The following is a 10,000-nucleotide window of genomic DNA, read 5'->3' on the forward strand; positions in this document are numbered from 1 at the left end:
ACAGGATGGCTAACGTCACAAAGTCTGCGCGCGAACGTTTCAGTCCCATCCCATTGAGGTGCATTCAAATTTGCCAAACAGTGGCGAACGTTCGTGGTGAACATGTTTTCTTTGAACAGTTCAATTTGAACGATTTGGTGCTAACATTCCATTCTAACAATAAGTGCATTGTTGCCCTCATCAAGCTCACGTCCAGTGCCACTGTATGTTCACGGAGAACTACCTCCTCAGACTGTTTGTGATTGTTCGCAAAAGTTCGCCCGCCGAAACCTTAAGGCTAACGGAAAACTGTTTGCAAATGTAGGCCTTCACAAACGTTGGCCTATGTCTGCGGATTTGAACGCACCTCTGGTGTAGCCAGCTCCATTGATTATAATGGAAGCTGCAATTGTTGCAGCAGACGATCCACATATATATGGAACTATTATGCTGAACATGACATGGAGTCGTTAACAGGAAGTTACATATTGATATTTTTTCTCCTGTTTATTTCGCAACAAAAGTTGGTGTGTGAGGTGCTGTGAGAAAGTTAACATGAAGAATTGTGTGTTTTATTAAGCGACTTTGGATATTTACTCATCTTATCATTTTTATTTGTTATTTATTTCCCCAATTCCGAATTAAACTAGGGTTCTCCTGATGCACTTTTATTGTAGAGAAGACATATCATATTTGGAGTCATGTATATCTCTCCTTGCATTTAAATGAAAGTCTGATTTTATTAGTCAGGTTTTCGAGTTCTAACAGGCCGGCGGCATAACCAAGATGGCTGCCGTGTGGCTAGGTTGTCTGAAAGGGCAACTGATGACAATTTTCCATAATGTTTGTCTAGCATTTACACCACAGTGCACAGTGTGTGTATGTGTGTGTGTGTGTGAGAGAGAGAGAGAGAGAGTGAGTGTAATCCTCTCACACACATAAACATATGCATGTCCTCATACACACACACGCACACACACACACACACACACACACGCACACACACCACACACACACAAACACACACACAAACACACACACACACACACACACATAGTAATTGGTGTGTAACAGATGGGAGAGGTGTGAGAGGTGCGGCGGAGCTAATTAAAGAGCACAGCACCACCGCAGAGAGAGAGAGAGAGAGAGAGAGTGAGAGAGAGAGAGAGAGAGATGGAGGGAGAGGGGGGGTGGAGGGGGGGAGGACATCACCACCGCAGAGAGAGATGGAGGGAGAGAGAGAGGTAAGAGAGGGCGGGTAGAAGAGAGAAAGAGAGCACAACAGCACTAAAGAGAGAGGGAGAGATGAGAGAGAGAGAGAGAGAGAAAGAGAGGGAGGAAAGAGACAGAGAGACCATGCACAGCATCACTGCAGATAGAGGGAGGCGGGTTGAGAGAGAGAGAGAGAGAAAGAGAGTGGGATAGAGAAAGAGGGATTAAAACGATCTGGACAGAGAGCAAGAGAGAGAGAGAGAGAAAGAGAGGGAGGAAAGAGACAGAGAGACCATGCACAGCATCACTGCAGATAGAGGGAGGCGGGGTGAGAGAGAGAGAGAGAGAGAAAGAGAGTGGGATAGAGAAAGAGGGATTAAAACGATCTGGACAGAGAGAGAGAGAGAGAGAGAAGGAACATGGGGCATGACACCCAGACAATGATGGATTAGAGGAAATGAGAGAGAAGAGAAAGAGAGAACAAGAGAGAAGGAAAAAGAAGAAAAAAATGAAAGAGAGAAGAGATAGAAAGAGATCCGTCAGAAACACATGCCTTTATTATTATTTATCATTTTAATTAGCTGTGTTATTATTATCTGGTTAACCAGGGTTGACATGGTCTTTGACTGTGTGTGTGTGTGTGTGTGTGTGTGTGTGTGTGTGTGTGTGTGTGTGTGTGTGTGTGTGCCATTGATGCATCATGGGGTTATGCCAGGGGAGGTTTGCTCTGTCAATAAAGCTTTTATTACATGTAAATTAATGTGTGTGTGATCAGGGGACAGGCAGGCAGACAGAGAGAGTGTGTGTGTGTGAGTGTGTGTGTGTGTGTGTGTTTGTGTGTGTGTGTGTGTGTGTGTGTGTGTGTTACTCTCATCCATATGGATTATTGCAACATCTGTGTCCTCCTAGTACTGGCTTTAAATGTTTCAACAGGTGTCGTTGTGTGTGCGCGTGTGTGTGCCTGTGCACCCTTTTATACCGGTCCCCTCTTTTATCTCTAGCAGAAGCCATTGTCACAGGTCAGCCATCATCTCTTTCAATTATTACCCCCCCCCCCTTCAGCTTCTCTCTCTCCTTCTCTCTCTCCTTTTCCATCTGTCATTTTCTGTCTTCCTTCACTCCGACTCTGTCCTGTCTTTTTGTCTCTCTCAATCTCTCACTGCAGTCTCTCTCTCTCTCTCACTCCATCTCTCCTTCTCTCTCTGACACAGACAGACAGATGGATTCCATTGTTTTCTTTCACACAATGTCTAAATCTAATATTCATCCCCACTACAGTTTCATTGTTGCATTTTTAAAATGAATTTATTTTATTGTATTGCAGCAATGGGGTATTATTTGCGAACACTGTTCTCTATCAACCCCAACAGTGTGGGTTCATTTATCATTCTTGTGGACATTAAATAATCTTATATATCTGAATATAATTATTATAAATATAATAATATTATAATCTTAAATATAATATTTCTCCATTTGGGCATTCAAAAATGTAGCCGTGAACATCACAACAGCAATGGATACGTGTGTTTCCATTGTCTTGTTTGCATGGACACTTTTTCCAATGAGGTGGTTAATATAAGTGATTTGTAATCCGATCGACCCATGATTATACTGTATGTGTCATATTGGATTTCATGTGACCGTATCAACACACCTTATGGGTCTTTGTTTTATGCTTTGGTTAAACTATTTCCATGCCAATGAACTGTATTGAGTTGAGCTGTATTGAGTCTCTGACTCTGTGTGTGTGTGTGTGTGTGTGTGTGTACTGGAACAGGAGAGAGAGGTGAATGTACTGTATGTGCATGTCCCTATTCTCCCCTCTTGGTCGGGATGTATCGGACTAATCCTTTCACTCGCTCTCCTTCGTGTCTGTTCTCTACTGATTGGTGATGACTAACCTCTTCACTTCTTCTCCTCCTTTCTTCCCCCTCTCTCCCATCATTCTCCTCCTTCTCTCTTTCCTTCTCTCATCTGTACTATCCTGCGGTCCCTCTTCTGCTCCTCCTCCTTTCCTTTACTTCTCATCCCTCCCTCCCTCTCTCCTGAATAATGATCCTGATCGCCCTTTCTCTCCCTCCCACTCTCCTCCTCCTCCATGTTCCTCCTCTCTATTCCCCTCTATTTCTCCACTCTCCTGTTGCATTCCCTACTGCCTCCTCTCCTCCTCCCTCTCTCCACCCTTCTCCTCTCTATCTCATCCCTCTCTCTCTTCCTCTTCCCCTCCTTCTCTCCACCTCCTCACTCCCTCTCTCCACCCCCTCCTCTCCTTCTTCTTCTCCTCCTCCACTTCCTCCTCCCCTCCTCCTCTCCTCCTCATCCTCTCATCCTCCACTTCCTCCTCTCCCCATCCCTCCTCCTCCCCACCTCCCCTCCTCCTCCTCCTCCTCCTCCACCTCCTCCTCCCCTCCTCCTTCCTCCTCCCTCCTCCTCCTCTCCTCCTCTCCCCCATCCCTCCACCTGCTCCCCCCCTCCCTCCACCTCCCCCCCCCCTCCTCCTCCCTCTCCTCCTCTCCCCTCCTCATCCACCTCCTCCCCCCCCTCCTCCTCCTCCTCCTCCTCCTCCTCTCCTCCAGGCGCTGTACCCGGGCCCAGATGAGGGCTGGCAGGTGTACACGTCGACGGCGGACGCGGAGGGCAAGTGTGTGTGCACCGTGGTGGCTCCCGCCCAGACGCCCTGCAGTCGGGACCCGCGCAAACCGCCAGCTGCGACACCTGACCGAGCGGGTGAGTGGCAGGCCCGAGGGCCAATCACAGATGAGATGGGAGGTGTGAGATAGTGTGAGATATCTATCTCCCCTGCTTCCTGTCCACAACCTTTGATGAGGGTCAATCACAGTTGAGATGGAGGTTTGAGATTATCAGAAGCCAATGAGATGGAGGTTTGAGATTACTGAGGAGAGGACGAGGGCCAATCACAGATGAGATGGAGGTTTGAGATTATCAGGGGTCAATGAGATGGAGGTTTGAGAATATTCAGGAGAGGGCGAGGGCCAATCACAGATGAGATAGAGGTGTGAGATCATCAGAGGCCAATGAGATGGAGGTTTGAGATTATTCAAGACAGATTAGGGCCAATTGGAGATCAGATGGAGGTTGAGATTATTCAGGAGAGGGCGAGGGCCAATCACAGATGAGATAGAAGGGTGAGATTATCAGAGGCCAATGAGATGGAGGTTTGAGATTATTCAGGAGAGGATGAGGGCCAATCATAAATGAGATGGAGGTGTGAGATCATCAGAGGCCAATGAGATGGAGGTTTGAGATTATTCAGGAGAGGGCGAGCGCCAATCACAGATGAGACGGAGGTGTTAGATAGTGTGAGATATCTATCTCCCCTGCTTCCTGTCCACAACCTTTGGCTCCAATCACAAACTAGTTTATCCAAAAGACGCACCGGATTGTTTGTCTGATTAGTTGAAGGACTATCGAAGCGTACAGAGTCATTTGAACGATGCTCACTGATCACGCCGCATGTGCAGTAGAAATAAAGCGTAGACTCCCCATACTAATGTTCAATCTCAAAAGCATGAGTTTAGAATGGTGATAGCCAGATTAGTTGTGAGATTATCAGAGGCCAATGAGATGGAGGTTTGAGATTATTCAGGAGAGGGCAAGGGCCAATCAGAAATGAGTTGGAGGTGTGAGATTATTCAGGAGAGGTGAAGAGGCTGAAAGAGGGCGAAAGAATGGGTGGAAGAGAATGATATGTATGTTTCCTACTCATGCAGAAACAGACACACACTCACTCTCTCTCGCACTCGCTCTCTCTCTCTCATTCAAACCGGGAATAGACAAGCATGAATTGACTACAATTTAGCATAGTTGCAAGTTTCCCTCTCTCTCTCTCTCTCTACATTCCCTCTCTCCCTCTCCCTCCCTGAGTAATGTCTGTGGTCTGACTCTCTCTCTCTCTCTCTCTCTATCTCTCACTCCACCTCTCCCTCTCTCTTCCTCACTGAGTAATGTCTGTGGCCTGACTCTCTCTCTCCCTCTCTCTCTCTCTCTCTCTCTCTCTCTCTCTCTCTCTCTCTCTCCCTCCCTGAATAATGTCTGTGGCCTAACACTCTTTCTCTCTCTCTCCCTCTCTCCCTATATCTCTCCCTCTCTCTCCCTCTCTCCCTGAGTAATGTCTGTGGCCTGACGGTGGCTCTCATTGAGCTCTAATAAGATGAAGCGCTCGCCTCTCTGAGCTGCCCCAGGGGGATCATGGGTAATTTAACCATGATGAATGAATCAAGGAGTGGGACAGATAGAGAGAATTAGAGAACGAGAGAGGAGGGAGTGGGAGGGGAGAAGGGGGGAAGAGAGAGAGAGAGAGAGAGAGAGAGAAAAATCAGAGTTTTGGGGAAATATAAAGAGTAGAGGGAGACAGAAGAGATACTGAGTGAAAGAGGTAGAGAGAGAGAGGGGGAGAGAGAGGGGGGAGGTCTGTTTGGCAGAGGGAGAGGAAAAAATAAATTAAGGAAATGAGATAAAAAGAAAGAGTGCGGAGCGGATGGAAAGGTCAATTGCCTTCATCTTGCCTTAAAGAGGAGAGAGAGGCTAAGAGAGATGGAGAGAGAGAGAGAGAGAGAGAGAGAGAGAGAGAGAGAGAGAGAGAGAGAGAGAGAGGCAAAGCAAGCACTTTTTAATATCCTTTGTTAAACCAGTGGGTTATTTTCTCCCGTGCTTACCTCTGTAAAACATGCAGCATTAAAATTCCTCGCACACCAAATCTACATACTCACATAAGCTCCGTGTCACACTTGAAAATCATCTACCCATCCCACCAACCCCCCCCCCCCCCCCCCCCCCCCAAAAAAACACTTGAAAAAGAGACTGAGTAATCACCAAAATTATAAGTACTTTCAAATTAGAAATATGGAGAAATAGAGAGAGCTATAAGAGAGCGGGGAGGAGAGAAAGAATAAAGAGGGGATGAGGCGAAGACATTGAAGCGGGAAGAAGAAGTGAAGAAACGAGAGAGTGATAAAGAGAGAGGATGACAGGTAAAAAAAGTAGACAGGTTTAAAGTAAAGAGGAGAGAGAGAAAGAGAGAGACCTAAAATGTAATTAACAGCAACAAGCCCTTAACAGCAATGAGGCCATATCAGCCCACGTTACCAGTTAAACAAACACCCGTCATTATTGTGTCCTTTTTTCTAACAACACTGAGCCAAGTTCTCCGTCTGTCTGTCTGTCTGTCTATTGGCTTGTATATCTGTCTAGAGATTTCCCAGGGCCCCTCTTGTCTCCTCAAAAGACCTGAGCATTGTTGCCAAATCTGTGTCTTGGCCTTTTACCCTTATGTGATTTTGAGATGTCCAACTCGGCCTGTCTCACCAACTCATTAGAGTGTGATTATCAGGCAAAACTCTCCCACCTTGCCTGCCTGCCTCTGCCCCAATTCAAGTCAGCCCAACACAACACACAGGGTTATGGAAAACAGTAACCTTCCCAGGCACTGCTAAAGGAATGAATAGCTCTCACGGAATAGGTGAAGCGTACCTTCTGGAAGGCTACAAAAAGGGCAACTAGGTGTGTGAAACAGTCTCATTAAACATGGCCACGAACGTATCTCTGGCGATAGAGCAATGGAGCGACTTAGACTGAAAGGTCACTTTTTCTCCTCGGCAATGGAACAGTCTCCATCGGGTAATGCCACATTGGGTAATGCCCCATTGGGTAATCCCATATCGGGGACGCCCCATTGGGTAATGCCATATCGGGGATGCCCCATTGGGTAATACCGCATTGGGTAACGCCCCATTGGGTATCGCCCCATTGCCCTCCACGTGCCCATCCCTGAGCGAGCCTTCAGCTGTAATGTAAGAAGTGTGTGACGTTTACAGGCATAGAGCAACACCTTTGTCCTGACTTCATGAAAGATATGTGGATAGATAGATAGATAGATAGATAGATACAAATATAGACAGAGATAGATAGACTTTATTTGATACTTTGACACAGAGATCTGCATGTCATGGACATTCCTGCAGATAGGATATCTTTGTAAATGTACCAAAAATGTATTTCCTTTGTGGTCCTGAATTGAATGGGGGTGAATGGATAGCGATAAACTGTCACTATCACTAAACACTTGATATCCACCAGTGGCAATAAGGCCCCCTGGTGACCATCTCCCATACTTTGAGGTGTCACCTGTAACCCTGGAACTGCCCTGGAAAAAGTACTCCACCTTGTATGTCTTGCTTGGCATGATTGTAGTCTACACATTGAATTGAATTGAATTGAATTGAAATGAAATGTATTTAATGTCCCCAAAGCGGCAATTCGGTTCACAACAGGTTTCACAACACATACACATTCACACATCAACACATCAACACATGAAGTAAGAAATGGATAAAATATATACATAAACATGTACACTACAAAGTGTGCGGTGACATGTACACTACTAAGTGTGCGTTAACATGTACACTACTTAGTGTGTGGTGACATGTACACTAATAAGTGTGTGCGTTAACATGTACACTACTAAGTGTGCGTTAACATGTACACTACTAAGTGTGCGGTGACATGTACACTACTAAGTGTGTGCGTTGACATGTACACTACTAAGTGTGCGTTAACATGTACACTACTAAGTGTGCAGTGACATGTACACTACTAAGTGTGCGTTAACATGTACACTACTAAGTGTGCGGCGACATGTACACTACTAAGTGTGCGTCAACATGTACACTACTAAGTGTGCGGCGACATGTACACTACTAAGTATGCGGTGACGGTAGCATTTCCGCTTGACCATTGGTTGTCGCTTTAGATAAAAGTGTCTGGTAAAAACCAGTCACTTTACTTTGTGCTTTACGGGCCATGGTTGTAGCAGCATGGAGGAGTTCCCCTTTCCCTCCATTTTAATGTGCAATGTGTATGCAATATAGAAAGGGAACTAGGAGGGGGGAAAAAGACAGGAAAGAGACACGCAACCAGACAAAAGGCCTGCAGCATTCATGCTCACAAACACTCCACTGAGAGAGAGAGAGAGAGAGAGAGAGAGAGAGGATAGAGGACAGAGAGATGAAGAGAGAGAGGAAGAGAAGCTGAAGAGGGTGAACATAGCAGATGGAGCAAGAGAGAGCGAGAGAGGAGGAAGGTGGGAGGGAAGGAGAAATAGAAAGAGAGAAAGAAAGAGACAGAGAGATGAAGAAGGTCAGCACTGACCACCTAAACTTGCAAAGGTTGCAGAATAAAGTAAAAGTGAAAAAAGAGAGGAGGGTAGGAGAACAAGAGAGTGGGAGAGAGGAGAAGAGGAGGACAACAGAATGTGAGAGTGAGACAGACAGAGGAGAGAGGAGAAGAGGGCAGGAGAATGTGAAAGTGAGATAGAGGAGAAGAGGAGGGAGGGAAGGAAGCAAGGGATCAACAGAGGGAGAGGTGCAGAGGAGAAAGGAAGGAAAAGAGTGAAAAGAAAGAGTGTTAGAGAGAGAAAGAGAGAGAGAGAGAGAGAGAGGGAAAGAGGGAGAACACAGAAGAGCAGAAGCGTAGGAGCCGTACAGAAGGTAAGTCCTGACCGGCGTTGGCAGAGGACAGGTAGCCCGTCCGCCCCGCCCCGCCCCTAACCTCGGCCCATCCATCAGGGGCGCGTGCCCTGCGTGCAGCATCCGCCGACAGCAGAGATAAACAGCGCCGGGGATGGGCCGATAAGAGACGCAGATTCAAATCACAACCCTGCCAAATTAAACCCAGCACAGCGAGGGAGAGGGAGAGGGAGGGAGGGAGGGAGGGAGAGAGAGAGAAAGGGGGGGGCGGGGAGAGGGAGAAAGGGTGGGGAGGGAGGGAGAGAGAGAGAGAGAGAGGGAGGGAGGGAGACAGAGAGATGGAGGGTGGAAGAGAGAGATGGAAAGGGAGGTAGAGAGAGAGGGAGAGCAATGGAGGGAGGGAAAGAGGGATGCTTTTTCCCCCTCTGAGAGGAGCGAGGAGCGAGGGAGGGAAAGAGATGGAGAGAGGGAAGGGTAAGGAGAAAGATGGGGAAAGGGAGGGAGGAAGAGAGAGAGACTGAGGGAGGAAGAGAGAGAGAGAGAGAAGGAGGGAGGAAGAGAGAGAGGCTTTCTTTTCCCCTCTGATAGAATCGAGCAGTGTAGCAGAAGGCGGGGGTTAGATGTATTTGTTTTCAGACAGACACTGCTTCATATCAGACACTTGCCTGTACTGTATAAAGCAGAGCTCTGTTTTGCATGGCTGAGCATCATTTCCTGTTAGATTAGTAAACACAGTGATTGACACCTGTCAAGGGAAACCGATTATATGGCTGACTGATGATTATGATGTGGATGCTGCTGCTGCTGCTGCTGTATATGGCCATGGTTATACTGTTGTTACATTTTGTTTGATTTTATATTTTTATGATACATTGTATGACCATGTTTTGGTTCAGCGCATGCCAAAGATTTTGCGAAATGATAGCTACAGTATATGATGATGACATTGGATGACAAAGGCAATGATGATGATGATGATGATGATGATGATGATGTCGATTACGATTTTTATTCTCCAAACTCATGATGTTCAGCTCATGTTGTTCATCATTCCCATTCTCAGTTGAAGCAGCAAATTAGAGACCCCCCCCCCCCCCCCCTCAAATCAGAAAAGTCTTGCAGCATATCTACAGTGGTTAGACAAGTCCAAACCTACAGCATTGTCATAATAACCAAGGCATACATCTTTAATACCCTCTGAGAGTCGTCTGGATGGAACTAACCATGAGGGGAAAAAACATAAACAAGATATAAACACTGAGACAAAACCTGCAGGACAGAACCATGACTGCAAAACAGAGACCACGTAATACATAGCA

At 46.6% G+C, this 10,000-nt stretch overlaps 1 protein-coding gene and 1 pseudogene across 1 annotated transcript in view; both read left to right on the forward strand.

Moving 5' to 3' along the window:
• The window catches only part of LOC134086228 (NACHT, LRR and PYD domains-containing protein 12-like), a gene marked incomplete in the record, with an annotated part of 983,201 nt that overhangs the window by 294,149 nt on the left and 679,052 nt on the right, over positions 1–10,000 (forward strand).
• LOC134085692 (noelin-2-like) overlaps positions 1–10,000 on the forward strand; it is a 79,022-nt pseudogene that overhangs the window by 10,023 nt on the left and 58,999 nt on the right.

Source organism: Sardina pilchardus, chromosome 1, assembly GCF_963854185.1.
Source record: "Sardina pilchardus chromosome 1, fSarPil1.1, whole genome shotgun sequence".
Classification (NCBI taxonomy): Eukaryota; Metazoa; Chordata; class Actinopteri; order Clupeiformes; family Clupeidae; genus Sardina; species Sardina pilchardus.